The following is a 22,732-nucleotide window of genomic DNA, read 5'->3' on the forward strand; positions in this document are numbered from 1 at the left end:
ATCCTACTAGTTCTGTTTCTCTGGTTGAACCCTGATTTACACAGTAACGGAATGGATAAAGGAAATGTGATCTGTCCATACAATGGAATATTATCCAGCCTTTTAACAAAGAAGAAAGCCTACCATTTGTGATAATGTGGATAAACGGGGAGGGCATTATGTCAAGTGAGCCAGTCACAGGACGGATACTGCGTGATTTCACTTACATGAAGTATCTAAAATAGTCAAACTCATAGAAGCAGAGAATAGAATGGTGGGTGCCAGGGCCTGGGGGGAAGAGAATAATAAGGGAGTTTTTGCTTAATGGGTATAAAGTTTCAGTTATACTAAATGAATATGCTCTAGACACCTGCTGTACAACATGGTGTCTATAGTTGACAGTATGATATTGCACAGTTAAAAATTTATATATCTCATTTTAAGTGTTCTTATCACAAAAAAGGGGGTACAAAAGGAAACTTACGAAGGTAATAGATAGGCTTGTTACTTTGACTATGGTGATAGTATCATGGGTGTATGCATATGTCCAAACTATCAAATTGTATATGTTAAATCTGTATATTTTTAATATCAATTATACTTCAAAAAAGCTGTTTAAAAAATGTAGGGCTAAAAGAAGCCACATCAGTTCCTAGAGATTCCTCACAAAGCCTTGGACATACGGTGGGTTCCTGCCTCATCCTCATGCCAAAGTCTATAAAAATCTCTCTTTTATGCGGCTGCCTTTTCTAGACAAGGCAACATTCCTGTCTCAGTTGGCAGCCCTATAGAGCAGATCGCAGAAGTCTGGACATATTGACTCTGACATATGGATCATGCTCCCAGGTTGGGTTTGTGTTTTGTTTTATTTTGTTCCTAATATACATCGTTTTATAAGTTTTCTTTTATGTTAGGCTGAGTCTTTGATCTCCCCAGAAAAAAATTCTGCCTCTCCCCGGAGTTTCATTTAATCTACAAAAATCACTGACCACAGCTGCAGACAGGGAAGGGTTCTGCAAAGAGACAAGCCAAGCAGAGTGAGAGAGCGCAGACTCAGAGAGAGGTAACTGGGAAGCATAGTGCATTTTTCTCCGAGGCCCCTGACATTTGTGTAAGGTGCTCTTTGCTGTCATCCCAAGCCCTGAGTTCCAGAATGCATGGCTAACAAATGGGAAGAGGAGGGCTGGGCTCAGTGGCTCATGTCTGTAATCCCAGCACTTTGGGAGGCCGAGGCGGGTGGATCATGAGGTTAGGAGTTCGAGACCAGCCTGGCCAATATGGTGAAACCCCATCTCTACTAAAGACACAAAAATTAGCCAGGCATGGTGGCGTGCCCTGTAATCCCATCTACTTGGGAAGCTGAGGCAGGAAAATCACTTGAACCCAGGAGGTGGAGGTTGCAGTGAGCCAAGATTGCACCACTGTACTCCAGCTTGGGTGACAGGGTGAGACTCTGTCTCAAAAAAAAAAAAAAAAAATGGGAAGAGGAGAGCCAGCTCTGTGCCAGCCTTAACTCAAATATTAGCTGTTGCCAGCCTTAACTCAAATATTAGCTGTTCTCATTCTTACATCAGTCTGGTGAGGCAAAGACCCTGATCTCTATTTAACAATTGAGGAAACTGAGGATCAGTTGAGTGTCTTAGCTTAGCTCTCCCAGAAGCAGATGGTGAGGCAAAGGTTCCTTCTACTTTGATATAATTTCAAATTTAAAGAAAAGTTGCAATAACAGCATTAGAGTTCCAAAATACTCTTTTTCCAGATTTGCCAATTGTTACATTTTCTTCTGCTTGCTTCATTATTCTCCTTCTTCTCTCCACCTCCCATGGTTTTTCAGTGAATTATTTTAAAGTAATTTAGAGACCTCGTGCACCTTTGCGCCTAAATATTTCAGTGTTTATGTCCTAGGAATAAGGACATTGTTGTTGTTGTTCTTGTTGTTGTTTTGAGACAGGTTCTGGCTTGTTACCCAGGCTGGGGTGCCGTGGCACGATCTTAGCTCACTGCAGCCTCCAGCACCCAGATTAAAGTGATCCTCCCACCTCAGCCTCCCAAGTAGCTGGGACTATAGGCATGAGCCACCATGCCCAGCTAATTTTTTAATATTTTTTGTAGAGACGAAGTTTCTACAAAAATATTACCCAGGCTAGCCTCAAACTCTTGACCTCAAATCATCTGCCCACCTCGGCCTCCCAAAGTGCTGGGATTACAGTTAGCTTTCACATACTAAGCCTAATACCCAAGAGTTCTTTTTTCAGGTCCTCTCTCTCCTCGCGCCCTCCCTCTCTGTTAGATCCCACTGTCTGTTGTTCCCCTCTTTGTGTCCATGTACTCTCATCACTTAGCTCTGACTTCTAAGTAAGAACACGTGATATTTGGTTTTCTGTTCCTGCGTTACTTTTAACGCAACCACAGTACAATTACCAAATCACAAAATTTAACACTGTCACAATATTACTATCTACACAGCCTACATTGAGATTTCATCGATTGTCCCAATGATGTCCTTATAAACTATTTATTTTTCAATTGTCCCAATAAACTCTTATTTTTCCTGGTTCAAGATCCAGTCCAGAACCAGAGATTACATTTAATTATCATGTCTCTTTAGTTTCCTTTAAGCTAAAATATTTCCTCAGCCTTTCTTTGCCTTTCTTGACCTTGACATTTTTGAAGAGGATTGGCTGAGAATTTTGTAGAATGTCCATCCATTTTGGTTTCATTGAAACGAAGATTTTTTGAAAGCACTCCCCAAGAGGAAGTAGAACCACAGAAGGAAAATGGCCAGCAAAGTTGTACTATCAAGCAAAGTCCCACAGCAGGTGAGTCTGGCTCGGTCCCACAGGAAAACTCTGCAAACAGTATGGGTCACACCTCAGAGCTGTCCCAATCGAGGGACAACGGAGCTGGAGAATGTATGCCCCCTGCACCCAGCAATTGCTTTCAGCTCCAGCTCTCATGCACAGGGGCTAAGGGGCTCCTGCAGCCAGAAGCCACACTTGCCAGCCCATTGGCTGGTGAGTACAAAACCATGAAGGGATCTGGGGGAATAAAGCTGGGGCACTAGCAGTGTCAGTTACAAAGAGTTTTACTTACCCAGAATCACATAGTTTGCAAGTGACAGAGATGGAATTCCAGAAAGCTCGGTGCCATTGATCTACATTCCATCACCTCCCTGAAGAACTAAAATCAACCAGAAGCCTGGATAATCCTATGTCCCAGAGAGACAACATGTCAGGCATTACTTTGCCATAGAAATGTGATTTTTAAAAAAGTTTTTAAGCAGAATCCCATTGTCTCTGCATTTTACAGTGTGCTTGGTTTTTATTTTCTTGACTTTTTCCATCACTATAAAGTGTCATGCAATGAGTTTATATGTGTGTCATAATTAGTAAGAGAAATGACCAGGATGCAGAACACTCGTGTCCACAGGCTACATGACTGTGGCTGGACAGCACAGCATCTGAGAGCTTGGGCTCTGGCTTCAGTTTTCCCAGATTCCTGTGCAGTCACCAACATGTCACCTGTCTCTCAGAATATCCACTTAGCACTGGTAAAGGGTAGTAACACCACCAACCAGGAGATTGGTGGAGAGTTAAATGAGACAAAGTGTGCATAACTCAGTTAACACACTACCCAGTGCATGGTGGGTGATATGGTCTGAATATTTACGTCCCCCCAAAATTCATATGTTAAAATCCTAAGGCTTAAATGATGATATTAAGAGGTGAGGCCTTTGGGGAATAATTAACTCAAGAGGGTCCACTTCTCACGAATGAGAATAGTGCCCTTATAAATGAAGCCTAAAGGAGCTTGGTTGCCCCTTCCACCATATGAGGTCACAGTGAGAAGGCGCCATCTGTGACCAAGGAAGCAGGCCCTCACCAGACACTGAATCTGCTAGTATCTTGATCTTGAAATTCCCAACTTTTAGAACTGTGAGAAATAAGTTTCTGTGGTTGATAAGCCACCCAATTTATAGTATTTTGTTATAGCCACCCAAATGAGCTAAGACAGTGAGCCCTTTGTAAATATTAACTATGTTAGTAATACCCTTGATTTAGGCCAGGTGCAGTGGCTAATGCCTGTAATCTCAGCACTTTGAGAGGCCGAGGAAGGCAGATCACTTGAGTCCAAGAGTTTGAGACCAGCCTGGTTAGCATGGTAAAACCTTGTATCTACTAAAAATACAAAAATTAGCCTGGTGTGGTGGTGCACACCTGTAGTCCCAGCTACTCAGGAGGCTGAAGCAGGACAATTGCTTGAACCTTGAGGCGGAGGTTGCAGTGAGTCAAGATTGCACCACTGCACTTTAGCCTGGGTGACAGAGTGATTCTCTGTCTCAAAAAAAAAAAAAATACGCTTGATTAACACCCAGGGTGTAGTGGGTCTGCCCTGCCTAAGTCTGATTCACCTTTGTCCCTGCCCCCTTTTAATCTCCTCTGTTCAGCACAGGCCAGCCTGGCAGTCAGTGGTTGAAGCTTTTGATGAGGAGGTTGATAAGAACAGTAAGAATATCCAACCTGTGGGCTGGTGGAGACAATATTGGGGTGAGAGAAAGTAGTCATGAGGATAGAACCCGTAAGACAAAGCCGTAAGAGCATAGAGGTGAAAATGTGGGCTGGCTGCACCTGAGACACCACTTCCTGATCAGTTATTATTTTGAGGAAGAGTCTGCCCACCCAGTCACTGAAGGTCATGTGAAAACACATGCAGATTCTCCTTCCACATGTCACTTCCCTCCTCAAAACCTCTCAGCAGTTCCCCATTGTCCTGGGGATAAAGAACAAATCCTATCAAGCGTCTTCAAGGCTATTCATGGACTAGTCCTCACCTCCTTTCCAGTGCCATCTGCTGTCACCTCCACCTGTAATCACCAGCCAACACGTTCTCCTCTGAACTGTTCCTCCTGAGCCACTTGCCTTTTCCCAAACATACCCACCATACAGGTTCACACCTTCATTCCTTTGCACAATGTTGCTTCCTCTTTCTGTAAGAAGCATCCCTACTATGGAGGGCAGATTCTAAGATGGCTCCCAATGATCCTACCTCCTGATATTCTTGCCATTGCATAATTCCTTGAGTGTGGACTGGACCTAATAACTCTCCTCTAAGTTACTGGAAGAGAAAAATGATGGGATGTCACCTCTGCAATTAGGTAACAAATTTGTCTTGCTCATCCTGTCTTGGTTGCTTTTTCTGATGGAAGCCAGCTACCATGTTATTAAGGGCCCCATGTGGCAAGGAACTGAGGGAGGCCTTTGGCTAGCAACCAGTGAGCAGCTGAGGCCCTCAGTCTAGCAGCCCATGATAAATTGAATTCTGACAACATCCAAATGAGTAAATTTGGAAAGGGATCCTGCCCCAGCTGAGCCTTCAGATGAAACCTCAAGACCAGTCAATACACTGATTGCAGCCTTAGGGGAGACCCTGAGCCTGAGGACTTAGTTTATCCATGCCCTGATTCCTGACCCACAAAATTGTTAGATAATGAATATTTTGGTTTTAAAATTCTAAGTTTGAGAGAAATCTGTTACACAGCAGTAGAGAATGAATACATATACCTTTCAACCTGGCAGAGTTATATTCACTTACTCCAGTACTACTTGTCCTAGGAAGTCTTCGCTGGCTTCCTGTCCTTCACCTTGGCTGAGTTGGTTGGCCCTCCTGAGTGGGGGCATCATGTCCTATATTTCCCCATCACAGCTCCAAACATGGCACTACAATTTCCAAAAATTTGTCAGCCTCTCCCTCTGGAGTATGAGTCCTTTGGAACCAGGACTTGTGTCTTATTTGCTCCCATAATCCCAAAACAAGCCCAGTACCTGACACCTAATAATATTACCAAACATTTATTGAGCACTCACTGTATGCCAAACCAAATTTGCTTTTTAAACTTTAGCTCACTAAAGCCTCCAATTAAGCATCATTAAACTCATTTTACTGACGACAAAACTGAGGCTCAGAAAGGTTACACAAGGAGTTAATATGTGGCAGAAGTGGAACTTTAACCCAGGCAGCATGGCCCCAAAGTTCTATCTCTGTGTAGTAAGCACCTGTTGACTGACTGCCTAACTGAGGATGTACTATGTGGCCATAGGATTGACCTCAGACCCAATATGACTCAGCATCTATGTATCTGCCCCACAGATGAGTGACAGTCCCACAAAGTTTCAGAGACAAGTTAGGAGCCAGTGAGCGTTTAACTTAGGAGTTATTCCTAGTCTTGACTTTGGAACAGCTGGGTTTGGATTTCCTGGAAAACCCGAGTCAGAGGCCAAGACTGAAGCCAGAGAGCAAAGTTAAGTGGTCAAATCAGGGGCCCATTATCCATGGTAAACTCCTCAGAGATTAGAGTCCCTGAGCCAGGTGAGGACAAACCCAGAGCTTGAGGGTAGGACACAGCCATCTGGGAGACCCAAGTCTCTGAAAGCTCATAAATATTTTTTCATTCATCCAATCAATTCCACTGATAAGACACAAGTCCTGATGTTTATTGAGCCTGTACTATGGGTCAGATACTGTCTAGGGCTGGGATACAACAGTAAATGTCAGACAAAAATTCTTGTCCTTGTGACTTTACATTGTCATGGGGGTAGAGAGACAGAAAGACAATTAAAATTGGTAGGAATATTATAAGATAGAAGTTTTTTACATACTAGGCAGAAATAAATCAAAAAAGGAGGAGAAGGAGGAGCCAGGGTGTGAGAAGAGATGTGGACGCATTTGGTGGGAGGATTATCTCATGTGGAAAACGTAAAGAATTTGGGCTGACGTGTAGTATCCATGCAATAAATGTTAATGTTACGACTCCTACTCTGAGAACAAGGGTGGGGAGTTGTCTTAATTTGTCCTAAAGCTACTTCAGCGAGTTTTAAGGGGAATTCCTCTATCTTTAGTATCAGGATTCATTGAGTCAAGCTCAAGAACATTAATGTGTGTTGGTTGGTTCCAGTGGAAGACAGATTTCTAAGCAATGTGGGAGACTCTGGTGGGGTATGGACAACCATAAAACCCAAGGCCTTTTCTATGCGTATAAAGATGAGGGAGCAGGTGGATATAACGTTTACAGTACCACCTGAATAAATCAGCTGGACACAAACCAGCAGCTAAGACTATATGTGATGGCACACCCAGATCTTGGGCTCTAATCCATCAGGCAGGTCAAGGGACCAGAGGCAGTAGCTGAGATGTAAAGATGGACAAACAGGCTATGTTGAAAAAGTTCAAGATCTTCCCATGGTCTCACTCAGTGTTGGGCCCACCAGCAACACAAGTAACTCTGGCCCCCATGAAGGCTCATCTGAGACCTCTGACAGCTGCTGGTCTGATCCAAATAGATATCTAGGGAAGTAGGGCTCAGCTTGCAGCTGATGTTGCCGGTCCAACTCCTGAATTCTCCAAACCACACTCTGCAACATGCATCACTCACCCAGCACCATGAGACTGAGATTTTGTATCATGGCACATTTAGAGCCTAACCTCAATCTTCTCCAGCCTAGATCTATTGAATCATCCTAGCCAACCTCTCTGAACTGATAGGTATGATCCCAGAGGTGCCCAGGGCATACCAGGTTTGTCTTAGAAGCACATGATGACTTTTTTTACTTCTGCCCCTTCCTGCCCACAGCAGTCTCCTGAGCTGACTTCTAATAAACACCTGTTAGGTACCAGACACTGTGATTATGTGGTCCTCAGAGCACCTCTACAAAGGATCTACATTATCCATTTCACAAGATGAGACAACTGGAACTGCAAGACAGTAGGTATACTAATGAAGGAAGCACACACCCAGGATTTCAACCCAGGTCCGTGTGAAGCCAGCCCGTGCTTCTTGCATAAGACCTTGCAGCCTCCAGCCCAAATTTTTCCTCCATAAAATGGGTTCAGTAGTGCCTACCTTACAAAGCTACTGTGAAATTTCCATAGGAAACTACAAAACCTTCGGCACAGAACCTGAAAAGGACCTGAGGAAAGTAACATTATCTTTCAGCCTTCCTGAGATATTCTGCTCATTGCTTTGAGAAAATAACAGTGTGGGAAGGAAATGGGTATCCTTGGAAATACTTAGCTCCTTCTTCTCAAGAGAAGAAGTTACTCCCTAGCTCCTGGGCACTCATAACTCTAACCAGGGAAGTGCTCATTTGTTGAGAATCAGGGCCACACACAAGCCAGGAGCATCTGCTCAAGTATTAAAAGTCAGCCCGTATGGCCCTGCTATTAAACTCCCTGTGGGTGAGCTGGGTTAACGGTGGGGCCTCATGTGATAAGTCATTAATCTCTACATGTAATGCAAGAGCCGTACAACTTACTTCAGCCTTAATCTCCCATGAGTTACAGCCTCTTCTGTGATTCATAAAACAAATCAATCACACCTCCCAGCTCTCATCCATTTATTACTGCTTTTTAAATGCTTGGAGAGGGAGAACCTGGTGGATCTTTTTCATCCCTTCCCCATCTAGGCAGGCCTCCACAGGCTACAGTAAAATGGACTCTATGCCCCAACTCAGGTCACAGACTAAGGTTAGTTGAACTCTGAAGCTTGCAAGGAGCTGACAATTTTGCATCTATAGCAGCTGGAAGGCACCTCCATATTGCTCAGAAAATGAACTAGGAGCAGGTTTGGTCATCACTAGTTTACATCCAGAAGGCTTGTTAGTGTGGTAGATTTAAACACGGCCACAAATTTCTTGACACTTGTCTCATTGACAGGTAGGATCTCTGTCTGCCCTCCTTGAATCAAAGTGGTCTTGTGACCACTTCAGTAGGATGTGGCAGACATGATGCTATGTGACTTCCAAGGTTTGTCATAAAAGACCACAAAGTTTCCTTCTCTGGGACACTGTGCTGCCACATAAGGAGTCACATCAGAATAGAAACATGCAGGCCCAGCTGAGTCCAGCTTCCAGCCATTCCTGCCAAGGTGCCAGATGCATGGAATCAAATTCTCCAATCTCCTACCGTTCAAGTCACCTCCACATTTTTTAGTCTTCCCAACTGAGGCCTCAGACAAGCTTTAATGCAGAGTCAAGCAATCCTTACTGTACTCTCTCTGAATTCTCAATCTAAAGAAATTGTGGACATATTAAAATGGTTGTTCTCTATATCATTAAGTTTGGGGTAGTTTGTTACACAGCAATAGGAATTGTAACAGTCAGCAAGGAAGCATAGCAGTAGTAGCATAGTACTAACAAAAGGGAAAGTACTCACTGCATGCCTGCTCTCTGCCAGTAACTTTGTGTATTTTAGCATTTCAATCAGTCTTTACCAAATTCCTGCAAAGTGGGTGCTATTATCTGTACTTTACAGAAGAGGGAATGATGGTTCTGAAAGAACAGGTTACCTACTTTAGGACACACAGCAAAGATGGTATCCACAAGCCCCGGCTATAGATCCAAACCTCCACTTATTCCTCAGGCCACACTGACTACCAAACAGCTTTCCCTGAATTCTCTTCATATTTCAACTATTTTACCTAAAATTTCCAAAATCATTCAGTTATTTGGCTTTAACTGCCTGAATATTTCAACTATTTTTCCTGACTTTGTTGGTGTTTTAGTAAGTTTTATCTAAATGTCTGCTGAGATTTGTTCATTGGTGGTGTGTATGGTGAGGTTATGGGGGTCTTAACTTCTTGACCACAATTTCAGGAATTGGACAGGGGTGGATACTCCACAACAAGCTCCCAAACTTGGGGCCTCAGGGATGGGCCTGGCAGTGAGAAGGATCTACATTGTAAGTCTTCCTGGGCCACCCATGTCCATGAGACATGATCCACAGAAGCAGTATGAGGGCAGGAAAGTGTAAGCTTGACCGCCTGACCTCCCTGTTGTCTTCATGACCCTTGGAGAGTGCAGCTCCCACCTTCTCCTTCCAAATAATGTCAGCCTTCCAGACACAAGCCATGGCCTGGTGAGTTTCATCTCCTAGTCTTCCCACAAGAAAGTTGCTTAAACCCAAGTCTGCAAGATCATGGTCCAGCCTCATGGCCCTATGGTGTACAACCCCTGCAAGTAATAGCCCTGGAAGGTGACCTCAGGTGGACAGTGTGTGGCTGCTCAAAATTCACTGAATGTAGAAGAGGAGACAGGTGTGAGTGTGGAAAGAAGAGACAAAGATGGTGCTAACCCCAACCATTAAGCCATACTGTAGGCCTAACTCAGCTAAGAACTTAAACTCCCAGTCCAGGTTCCCACCGGCCATCCACCCTCCAGCCAGAAGGATCTTTTGAGATAAATAAATCAGGTCACAGTTCACTCTTCATTTAAAACCTTCTAACAGTGTTCTTCCACATAAGGGCCAAAAATCCAGACTCCACACCATAGTTTAGCAGAGATGTTCAAACTTAGCATATATCAGAATCACCTGTGGGGTTCGGTAAAACACCGATTGCTGGGCCTTACCTCCTGAGTGTCCGATTCAGCAGATTATGGGTGGGGCTCAAGCATGTGTATTTCTAACAAGTTCCCAAGCGATGCTGATGCTCCTGAGAACCGCTAGCCCATAGGACCCAGCATATTTTGACTCTTTTTGGCCTCTTCAGCCTCACTTTTTCCTAACCTAACTGTCACTCACGTATACCAAGCCACAAAGATCCCCACTGGGATCCATAAACTCACCTGTTTCTTGCTTTTGGGAGCTTGGTGCTCAGGAGGGCCCTCTATGTGTCCCACTGTCACTGGTCCTGAAACCCTTCTCATTCTCCAGGGTTCTGGTTGATACCATCTCCTAAAACTGCCCTTCCCTGTCCTCACCTACTAAGGATAACCTCACCCTGTGCTTTCATTCACTGCTTCCCATCTGTTTGCTTCTTAGTAACCCTCAATGTGCAGTGGGAATTATGACTCTTTATTTATTGGGGTATCTCTTTGTATATGTGTGAGAGCTTTCTGCTGCCACGTAGACTGTCGGTTCCTTCCAACCAGTTTCTGTCTTAATCATCACTATAATCTCAGCACCCCACTCTGTGCCTGTCACATGTGGGTGCTCAGAAAGTGTATGTTAAATTGATGCATTGCCTTAATTTATTCCCATTACAACCCTGGGAGAAATGAATTATTAAGCCCATTTTACAGATGAGGAAACAGATTCAGAGTGGGAAGTCACATGTTCAAGGTCAAATAGTCAAGCATTGAACCCCGGTCTGTGGACTCCAAAGGTCTTAAGCTACTCTGTGTCCATTGTGGGAAAAATAAAGGAGCAGAGTTGTTGAGGAAAAATGGTGTGAACAAGATGCTGGAGAACAGTAATGAGACAAGCAGCAAGGAGGCAGGCAAAAAGGTTAGCAGGCATAAGGACTGGGGCACGCTCCAGACACCCTGGTGCCCTGAGGGGACAAAGAAACAAATGAGGGTGCTCACCCAGCTCCCCATGGAGTCCAGGAAGCTGCTTCCTGAAGCACTGAGGGGTTGCTGCAGTTTCACCTTTAGGTGTGAAGCCTTTTGCTTTTCTATCCTCATCCCCTCCATCAGACTGTTCTCTTCTGGTGTCCCATTGGTCTAGACAGTAGGTGGAGCAGACCATGGTCACTGGGAAGGGGCAGGGTTCAGGGCAAAGGCTGGGCATGAATGGGGGAAAGGAGAAGAGCTGAACCAGACTGGGAACAGGGACACAAGAGGACACCACTGCCAGCTATATCTGCTTCCAAGAGCTGAGATTCCACGGTCAAAGGTCTTACACTCTATGATGTGAATTTCCCTCCTTGTTGTGAAATGACCACCCTGGCATTGCACCAGAGGGCTGTGGTCCGGGGTCAGGCCCCCTTTAGGACTGCACCCTGGCCTCATGCTCATGGCCATATGTTGTCTGGGCAGCAATGCTGAGCCTGGAAGGAGGGAACCTCCTATTGGAGACTCCCATAGGGCACTAAGGAGAAACAGGGAGAAGGAGGTGTGGCCTCAGCTTCTGCCTCCATAGCCCAAGCACCAGCCCACAAGGAAGCAAGAATGGGATACAAGGCTGTGAGCTTCAGGGCAAAGAAGGCCTCCCTCAGAGTGCTGTTCAGAGACAGAGGTGGACATCTGGCAGAAGACAGAAGACATGCACAAATAATTCCCCAGTACCTGAGAAGGTAGATACTCCCAGGAGGCAATGCGCCCCTCCCCAAAAGTGGCATAGAAACCTTTTGCTCCCTCTATATCCCAACTCAAAAGCTCACTAACAAGGGCTAAGGGCCTCTAGCTTAAAGGCAAAGAGGACATTTGAAAAGACATTACTTCTCGTGTGTGTGTGTGTGTGTGTGTGTATGTGCACACGCACACACATGTCAAGGTGTACCTGTGTGTTTGTGCATATTTGAAAAGAGTGGTTGATAGGACAAAATGTGTAACCCAGTTAAAATAGGTCTAGACTCCAACAGTGTTCAGTAAGGGGCAAAGACCAGGCCAAATCATTAATCAATCTGCCAATAGTTATTTAACTTTATTACATGCCAAGCACTCTTTTGAACACTTGGGACACAAGAGAAAATGGCACAAACATTAAGCCCTGACTTCATGAAGCTCATGGTGTAGTGGAAAATACAGGCAATACATTTATATACTGTTGAGTGTAATAAGATAGATAAAAATAAGAGATGGAGCACTGTGGGAATGAACACCAGAGGACTCATCCAGCCTGGGAAATCAGGGAGGCCTCCCAGAGGAAGCAATATTCAAGAGAACAACTGAAGGATGAGTAGAAATTAACTAGGTAAAGTGGCAGGAATGCAGGACAGAAGGGCCACAGTCTTTCTGATGTAGCACAGACAGCAAGAGAGAACATGAGCTAGCCTGAGATAGAGCCAAGACGTATTAGAAAGAGTCTCAAAGAAATAAAGGTAGTAATTATTACTTTAAAGCACACACTCAAACTAGTTTAACAAAATGTTGCTTTAATTATATCTACCTTAATGAACTGATAAAAACAGTTTGTAATTAGTTCTGTAATTGGTTATGTGAAAAGAGTTGCATCTTCGAGTTCTAAAGCATATGTCCCGTAGACAATTTATGAGGGAAAAAAAAATAAAGATGCTTCTTCAAGTACTAAAGTATTTGCCCTGAAGAGCTGTCACATTCCAGTGTCTTGTAGACATCTTTTTTTCATGGGTTCTGCAAAAGCAGACTGTATCCTCATCATGCCTGGATCAGAGAAAAAACGAATAAAAAAGATCTTTTACTCTAGATGTGAGTGACTCTACATAGAGCTGAACAGAATGACAGACAGTGTTCAAATCCCACTTCTGTCACTCACAAGTTCTGTGACCTTAGACAGTTTCCTTAACCTCTCTAAGACTCAATCTTTAAAATGGGGATGAAGATAATGCTATCACATGAAGTTGTTATGAAAACTAAGCAAGGCCACACACACAAAGTACACAGCACAGTGCACAGCATCTATTTGCATTTAATAAACCAACTGTTATGTGTACCCATGCATGTTATGTTAATTGGCTACTGTTGGCATGACAAACTACTATGAATTTAGGAGCTTAAACAATGCGTATTGGTCAGAGGAACCAAGATGGCCCATTGGAAGCAGCTCCAGTCTGTGACTCCCACTGAGAAGACTGAAAACGGTGAGTGAATCCTGCTGTGTCACCTGAGGTATCCAGGTTCTCTCACTGGAACTGACTAGGAGGTTGGCACGACCCACACGGAGCTAGGAAAAGCAGGGTGGAGCAACAGCCCACATGGGATAAGGGGAACTCCCACACCTAGCCAAGGGAGGTTTCCACCTGGGAAACCACACTTTTTCCATGGATCCGTACATCTGCAGATAAGGAGATCCCCTCATGCGCCCACACCAGCAGGGCCTTGGATCCCAGGCACAGAGCACCCACTCAGGTTGTGGCCAGCAGCAGGCTGGACACTGCCTAGGATGACCAAGCTTCTGAGGGGAGGGGCAGCCGCCATCACTCTGGCTCCAGTCAGCCATTTTCTCCTGCTGGTGTTGGGAAGACTGGGCAGTTTGGACCAAGAGGAATTCCCCACAGCATAGTTCAGTAGCTGCGGCAGAGTGTGGCCAGACTGCTTCTTTAGCTGGGACCTGGATTCATCCCTCCTCATTGGGCAGGGCCTCCCTGCAGGAATTACAGCAACTCCAGCCAGAGGTTTACTGCCAGAATTCTAATATCCCCGAGATGGAGCCCCTGAAGGAGGGGCAGCCTTGGTCTGATGGTTCAGCAGACCGAGTCTTTCCTGCCTGCCGGCAGTCCGGATAAGGAGGATTCTTCCCAGTTCAGCCAAACGTGCTCAACCAAGGGGCAGCCAGACTCCCTTGCCTCCTGACTGGGTGAGGCCTCCCAACAGGGGTCGCCAGACACCTCATGCAGGAACATTCTGGCTGGCATGAGCTCTTCCAGAGGAAGGAGTAGGCAGCCATCTTTGCTGTCCTGCAGCCTCCACTGGTGATATCTCCAGGTGCGAGAGGGACCCAGGAGAACTGGATCTGGAATGGTTCCCCTGTAAACTGCAGCAGCCCTACAGAAGAGGGGGCTGTCTGTTAAAAGAAAAACAAACAAAGCAACAACAACAACATCAACCAAAAAGACCCCATAAAAACCCCATCCAAACATCAGCAGTCTCAAAGATCGAAGGTAGATGAACCCACAAAGATGAGAAAGAATCAATCCAAAAATGGATAAAGGTCCCTTTTCCCTGCTGCAAAAGTGCCTAGCTCTGCTCTGTCCAATACAGAGCCACATGTGGCCAAGCAGCACTTGAAATATGACTGGTCCAAATTGAGATACACTGACACCGTGAAATACATACCACTACACCCAGGTAGTTATCTTATTTTTTGCAGATATGGGGTCTCACTCTATTGCCCAGATTGTCCTAGAACTCCTGGCTTTAAGTAATCCTCCCGCTTAGGCCCAGATGTTAAACTTACAATGAAGAAAGAAAACTTTTAGAAGATCTCATTAATAATTTTTCCATTGATTGGATGTTGAAGTGATCATATTTGGAATAACTGGGTTAAATAGACTCTATTATTAAAATTAATTTTACCTGTTTCTTTTTTAAATCTTACTACTAGAAAGTTTAAAATTACTTATGTGTCTTGCATTATATATCTATTCTATCCCCTGATGTAGCTTATTCTGCTTTGCATGGATATATCTCCCAAAACTCAGGCCAGCTCTATGTGGCCATGATCACAACCTGGTAGATCAGATGCCCTGGGTTCACCCCCCACCCCACCATCTGCAAGAACTTCAGCAGAACCTCTGGTGGTCTTTACACTGGGTGTGAAACGGCTAACACCAACCCCTGGTGGTCTGGCCAGGTTCCCAGGTCAAGCAAGCTGCCCCTAGTCTAAGCCCAAGTATAAGCCTCAAAAGAAGCCCAAGGCCATGTGCTGATGTGATGAAGAAGTGGCCAGCCAGCAACTAGTGACACAGCACCTGGTACTAAATCCAATCACTGAAGTGCAAGGGACCCAGGTAGGGGGAACAACCAGCCTTGTTTGCCTAGGACTGGGAAGTTTCTGGGAAGTAATTGTTAGTTTTTAAAACAATACAGGCCCAGACAAACCAAAATGAGCTGCTCACCCTAGACCCAGGTATGCACATGAGACCTGATTCTCAGGGATCCTAGGGCAGACCAACCCTCCCACTCCCCAGCAGAGCCTTGAGATATTTGTGCAGGGAAAATATAAAAATTTCAACCACTGCAGGCCTCACCTGTGCCACTGCCTTCCTTGAAACAGGTGAAAACTGAAATTCTCAAGCCACACCCACTGGAGCAGCAGGAGGAAGAATAGGGGAAACACTTCAGCTGTGATTTGGAATCCCACTCCATCCCTCCTCCATGGAGCTGTGTGTGACTGAGCAGCTCACTTCCCTCACTCTCTGGGGGTGGGGTCAGGGTGGGGAGTCTGTCTGACTCACTGCCCAGGCCACAGGCCTGTCTGTTTGTCCCCAGACAGGGGATCTGCCCACCCACTGCTCTTCAGCTCTGCTGTCAGCCACAGGCTGTGCCCAAGAGGCCACATGGGGTTGGTGGCGGGTGGAGAGTAGGTTTCCTTGGCTGAGGCAGAGGAAAGTGCTTTCTGTCTCAAGTTCTGCTTACAGGTCAGACATTACCAGCTTTGTGATCATCAATCCCCCACTGTCACCTTTCAGCACATACCAGTGTCTTCAAAACTAAGTCACTTGCAGAAGGAATGTGATAGGGACAGAAACTCACATGCTTTTCTGCTTCCCTGTGGATTTGTGAGGCTGATACCCAGGTGAAGAGACCAAGTAGAGTTTCGTTCATTCACTCAAGTATTCCCTGTCCCTAGCAACAGCCAGACACTGAGAAAAGTGCTAGAAATACAATGAACAAAGTTCCTGCACTCAACCAACAATAAAAGGAGTACAAAAACATTTTGAATAAGAGTTGCGGAAGAAGAGCTGGGTACTGTGAGAACATATAACCAAGGATCTATCATAGTCTGGGCAATCATGGAAGACTTCCACAAGAAAGCAAGGTTTATATTGAGACCCAAAATGAGAAAGAGTTAGCATATATTTAACTGTGTGCCCTAGACCTTCAAGGATGGAGGCTGCCTCTCTGAGCAGCTGCAGAGAAGTCTCCATACTGTGATGCTGGGTTAGACTTACCTCTGGGCTGATACACTCAGGCTTCAGAGCAGGGCCTAGGTCGTCCCCATACAGGGCTGATTCTAGGACCTCTCTTGAAGGAAGAGACCCCAGGCATCAGTAGGTAGGACATAGCCTCAGGAAGGAACACAGGCCCTCGATTAAGACTGTGGGCTCTAGAATCTGACAATCTGAATTTGAATTTCAGGACCATCTCTGAGTCTGTTTCCTCATCTGTTAAATAAGAGCAAAAGAGCATGTATTTCCTGAAGTGTGATGAGAATTTCAAAAGGCAATCTGTAGAGAGAGCTGAGGGTGGTGTCTGGCACACAGCAAATACCAAATAAAAAGTGAGACTTCCTGCTTTCAATTATTAGTGTTACAGTGAAGAAAGATACAAAGTGCTGTGGGAACCGACTGCCTCCTATCATTTATCGTACAGGAACAATCATTTAAAAGAAACTCCAAAGCTGGCAAAACGCCACATTGTGTCTCAAGGAAGAACTATTGGATCTGAGCCTGGAAGGGTGGCTAGTGACTTGCAGAGAAAGAGTATGAAGAAAGGCATGAAGATCAGAATGGGTGGGGTGTGTGCAGGAGAAGTGCCGAAGCCCTGGAGGGGAGAGGAGATGGCAGAGCGCCAGGCTAAAGGGCTGGGCAAGGCAGGGCAGGAGGAGCCGGAAGGCCATGCTAATAAGCTTTGCCTTCATCCTAAAGGCAGCGGCCAGGCTACTGGAGATTTGAGAGTTGGTTGGTGAGATTTGCACAGTCAGAATGGAGATTTCCTGGAAAAAAAGAAGCAGGAGGCCAGGGACCAAGGAGGGGGCTGACGTGAGTGTCTAAGGCCACCTCAAACATCTATTAGAACACCCAGGGCTGTTTCTTCCATGCCTTGACAACACACTATGTCCTCTGCCTGGAATTTCAACAACCTTATCTTCTAAAAATTAATCAAGTAATTCATTTATTTAACAAGCATTAAGTAAGCATTTATCCTGTGTGAAGCTCAGAATCTCCACTCTTATGAAATCGATGGTCTAGTGCAGAGGCCAGCAAAGTTTTTCTATAAAGAACCACAAAGTAAATATTTTAGGCTTTGTGGATCATAAGGTCTCTGTCACAACTCTGCCACTGCAGAGCAAAATCACCCATAGACTCTATGGAAATGAATGAGCATGGCTACATTTCAATAAAACTTTATTTATAAAAACAGGCAGTGGGCCAGATTTGGTCCAAAGGCTGGTGAATCCCTGTTAAAATATAAGGTAAGCCATAAACATGAACCAGTATCTTTTTAAATTACATATGCAATTAAAACTTTTCTAGTAGCCACATTTTTAAAAGTAAAAATGAGTGAAATTAACTTTAATAATATATTTTATTTAATGCAATATATCCAAAATATTATTTTAACATGTAATCAATATAAAAAATTATTAATCAGCTATTTCCCATTCTTTTTATACTAAGCCTTTGAAATTTGATGCATATTTTACATTGACAGCAGATGTCAATTAGGATTAGCCACATTTCAAGTGTTTGATAACCACGTGCAACTGGTGGCCACCATATTGGATGGCACAGGTCTAGCAGGATAGTGGAGGATGGCAAGGAGAGAGGATGCATGGCAGACTGATATGGCTCAGGGCATAAATTAATTATGCTACCAATCCAGCTTGGCCACTTGCTTGCTGGGTAATTTTGGACATGGTTCTTACTAATCTGGGTAACTTTAGGCCCAAAGTAACAAATGAGGAGTTGGCTTCAGCCTTTAAGTTCCTGCCAGCTCAACAATGTAGAGATTCTAGACTCAGGGTTTAGTGGGTGGGGTCATCAACTTGGATTTTCTTTTCTAAAAAGTACCTTGGATAGTACAATCATCTTGTACTGTCTTGTACTTGTATTAGCGTAAGGCTTTCTGTGGCAACTTACCATCCACCCCTTCAGGGGCCTGTGAGGGTGGCTGTCTGCTCCTGAGGGGTCAGGGATGTATATATGAGGTAGAGAAGGGATAGGAGAATCACCCTCCCCAGCTCTCTGGGGAAAATGTGCCCCACACACACAGACACACACGGGCACATACAGGCATGCATGAATACACTTGGACACACACGTAAGAATACACACATGCACACACGCATACACAGGGGCACACACATGCACACAAATGCACAGAGGTAATAGCTGTGATCTCCAGGCCTTACGGTGCAGGACGTGGGAACAGAAATACACTCCTCCTGAGTCAGAAGGTGAGTCAGAATGCTTTGGAGAGCTTCAGAAGGGAGCAGCAGGAGGGGCTGATGGTGAGAAAGGGAGCCAGGTCCCTAGGGGAGAGGGAGGGAGAATGGGCAGGTTTCCCAGTCATGGAGCGAGGGAAACACATCCTGGAAGGAGTAGGGTCCATTGCCTTGCCAACTTGGATCACAAAGGTTAGCCTTTGTGGAGGAGTGCAAAGTCAGGGGCATTAGGAGAAGGAAGTGGCCTATGGGGCTGCCAAGCAGGGAAGGATTCAGTCAGGGGTGTATAAAGAGCACAGATCACCTGCCCCCCTTGAAGGCTCAGTCTCAGACTCTCACACTGTAGCAGCAGTTTCTTGAAGCCGAGGCTGCTGAGTGAGTGGGTTGATGTTGCTAACCCAGGCTGAACTGGGGAAACTGAGCTAGGGGCCACACTGGCTATCCTATTTGGCCCAGGCTGGGACAGGTGAGATCAGCTCTCCATGGCAGGGATCTGTGGGACATACCAAGTATAGCCTAATTTAGGCACGTAACCAGGGATGGAGAACAGCTAAGCCACCATGTGGGGCTCTCAGAGCTCAAGAGGGCTCAACAATCTATCAGATGCAGGTGGCAGAGTCTGGCAGAACCAGGTGGGAGGACAGGATGAGGACACCTTCAGGAGGAGCCAAGAATAATCTGCATTGAGAGCCAGACCAACAGAAAAGGCAAGGGACTGGGGGTCTTCACAGATGCAGCCAGGCCTGTGAAGTGGCCCCCACAGTGTGGTGCTGGGTTTCATCACCTTCTGGCTTATCCACTCAGGCCTAAGGGCAGGAACTAGGCTGTCCCTAGTCAGGACTATTTCCAGGATGTGGGATAAAGGGGTCCCTGCAGAAAGAACCCAGGGGACCCAAGCATGGTTAGAGGAAGCTGAGTGGGCAGAAATGGCCCCTCAAATCCATTCCCCATCTGTCAGTTCCATGTGGCTGGTTTTTACATCGCCCTGTCTTAGTTTGGGTTCCCTGGAGATCAGAGCCTGCCATAAGGCCTTGGTGCAGGTAGTCAATTTGGGAGATGATCCCAGGAAGTACTCCAATGAGTATTGAAATATTCCAGTGAACATTTCCTTTGAGCATCATGTTTCTGCTTTAAAAGTCTCAGATTTTGGAGCATTTTGGATTCGGGATTTTCAAATTTGGGATGCTCAATCTGCATATGGGAATATTACTGAGATCATTACTATAGGCAAAGGGGCCTTCGGTGTACCAGGACCTCTGGGAACTGTACAGAAGGCCTCCCAGAATTTTCCATCTGAAAAACAGGAAGCTGGGATATTTATCCATTAGTCTCTATGGCTTTATGGTTGAAGATTGCCCCCAAGAGAGCTCATTTCCTGCCATCCCCTCCCCTGTAACTCTGGAGAATGAGGAAAGATGTGGAGTGCACTGGAGGTGGGAGTCAGGCAGTACTGCCCTCTCACAGCTGTGCACCTCTCCCATGGCTTCAAATAAACTGCAGACTCCTTCCTGGAGGTCACAGTATGCCCTGACCCCTGCCTGCTTTTCCAACCCCATCTCCCTCCTCCTACCCTCTTGCTCATAATGTCATAGCTACATGTACTGATGAGCAGCCATATTGGTCCCCTTTCCATTCCCAGAAATGCCCACGCCCCAGACCATGAAACTCTGCAACACATGGTTACAGCAGTCAACTCCTTCTCATCCTCAGGTCTCAGAAATAGAAAACTATTCCCCCCTTAGAGAGATCTCCCCTGATATATGAATCTACCTGAAGTCAAATCCCCCTGTATTCTCTCCCATAGCCCAGGAGTGTGCTAGTAAATGTTAACAAAGAGTTGTCAGAGAAAAACAAAAGCCCTCATTTGTTGTGTCTCCTAATCTTCATAATGTGAATATTCCCATTATGGTCAATATCAAGATAGCAACATGTGGTCACTGAATATGGATTTAAGCAAAGAATTACAATAATGCACTCACGATTATATATTATCTCCATCGTATAGATACAATAGAAGTAAAATAATTGATGCATTTCATTTTTTATTTTGATTTTTATATAATATATATGATTTATATTATATTATATGTTATTTATTAAAATACATATTATTTATATAATTTAATGTTTATAATGGCTGTGTTTAACAACTAGCTCACAAAAACTCCTGAAAATTTAACAACTGACTCTCATGAGCTAATATGAATCAGTTTCAATTCATATCACCAACCTACATCACCCATGTGCACATTTTAAAATGCGTAATTATTTTTCCTCCTTGCTTTACTCTTTTTATGCTAGCCTTCTAGAATGTGGGTTCCTTGAGGGTAGAAGCTATGACTGTTTTTTCCTCAGCTGTGTTCTTATTAGAGACCAGCACAATACCTAGCCCACAATAGGAATCCAATAACTATTTGTTGAACGAAGGCATAAATCCATGAATGGGCAAATGAGGTCAGTAGGGTTGGGCATGCCTGCTGTGAACTGAAGAGGGAACCACCTTGAGTGGACCACGTTGAATGCTGCAAGGCTTGTTGGGGTGCTTATGACATGAGTGGGGACAAGATCCAAAGGAGCAGAACAGGCCCAGAGGTTCCAGGCTGGAGAAGCCAGGAAGTGGTAAGGGAGACGAATCTGTAATCATTGCTGAAGGCTCTTGGGCTCCCAGGGGTAGTCCCTGTTAGCGCTTTATCCCTTCACCACAACTAGTTGGCCCCCTGGGAGGTGGGGCTCTCAGACACATCCAGACCCAGCAGAGTTCTCTATCCCAGCCCTTCACATGAGAGTTTGCATAGGAGGGCTGAGCAGGCCACCTGGGTTCAAAGGTTTGCCAGATCTGCTCTGGTAAATCTGGGATCCCAACCATTCCTGACGCCCAGGCTAGCTGCACTCCCTACATAGAGGAAAGCAAACTCAGCAAGCCTGTACTCATCAGCTCTCCTACGTGTATCCCACCTTTCATCAGCCCCTCCAGCCTGGAAGCCTGCTGCCCTAACAGGAGACACCTGACTTCACCTGTCTGCTCGCAGCACCCAGCACAAAGTCTGAGCAAGGCAGATGCAGGGGATGCTTGCAGCATGAACGAGCCAGTGAGTAAGGCAGCTTCCCAGCAGAGCACATGTGAATCAGCAGCATTTCCCACTTAGGCCAGTCCCAGGTCTGGCACTGGGAAAGAGCACAGAGGTGCCAGGCCAGCTCTGCCCTTGACTGCAATCCAGGGTAGTGCCCAAGAACCCAGCCCTAGAGTCAGCTGGACTGGGGCCACATCCCAGCTCCCATGCTACTCTTCCACTTGGGCCTTGATTTCCTCATCTGTAAAATGGGGACAAATCATCATAGCACCTACCTCACCAGGTAGCTGGAAGAATCAAATGAAATAGCATAAGTGATAGGCTTGCAAATTTCTTGGAACAGCAAAAGAGCACAATAGATTTAGTCTTTAATTTGTGAACATTTATATAGTAAATTTTTGTGCCAGGAACTGCCTTAAGCCCTATGTGGGTATTAACTCATTTAATATCATACTTGTACTGAGGTCTTAATGCTACACTATACTGCTTCTCATTGGTTTTTTTTTTTTTTTCCTTTTCATTTGTTTCATTTATTTTACTTGGTTTGGTTTGAGTTGGGTTGGATTTTTGCTATTATTATTGTTATTAGAGCATAAGTTTCTTCCTATCTTTTAATCTCAATATTCTTTTCTGTAAAATGGGGCATTGGGTTAAGTGGCCTTTCACCTGATGTTTTCATTGCTATCAATCTCCTGGTTCCTATTCTCTTGGTTTACACCAGCTACCCAGACCTTTCTACATCTCCAACTGCAGAGAGGACCCTACTGCAGGGACCTGACCCAGAAGACTGGGCTTAGAAGCCCAGTCCCAGCTTCCAGCCCTTCACAGCCAGTGTTACCAGGAGAACATGGAAATGGTGGTCATCTCGCTTAACTGCAAGG

At 45.2% G+C, this 22,732-nt stretch overlaps 1 long non-coding RNA gene across 2 annotated transcripts in view; it reads right to left on the reverse strand.

Moving 5' to 3' along the window:
• The window catches only part of LOC105719131 (uncharacterized), a 272,253-nt gene that overhangs the window by 237,774 nt on the left and 11,747 nt on the right, over window positions 1-22,732 (reverse strand). The window contains exon 1 of one of the 2 annotated variants that reach the window (XR_010344544.1): window positions 11,337-11,416. The exons of the other annotated variant lie outside the window; for it this stretch is intronic. This is a non-coding gene — a long non-coding RNA (uncharacterized LOC105719131). Of the gene's footprint in view, window positions 1-11,336; window positions 11,417-22,732 lie in introns of those variants that run through there. 2 annotated transcript variants of the gene reach the window in all.

Source organism: Aotus nancymaae, unplaced genomic scaffold (genome assembly GCF_030222135.1).
Source record: "Aotus nancymaae isolate 86718 unplaced genomic scaffold, 86718_ANA_hifiasm-v0.15.2.pri h1tg000029l, whole genome shotgun sequence".
In the NCBI taxonomy this organism is placed as follows: domain Eukaryota; kingdom Metazoa; phylum Chordata; class Mammalia; order Primates; family Aotidae; genus Aotus; species Aotus nancymaae.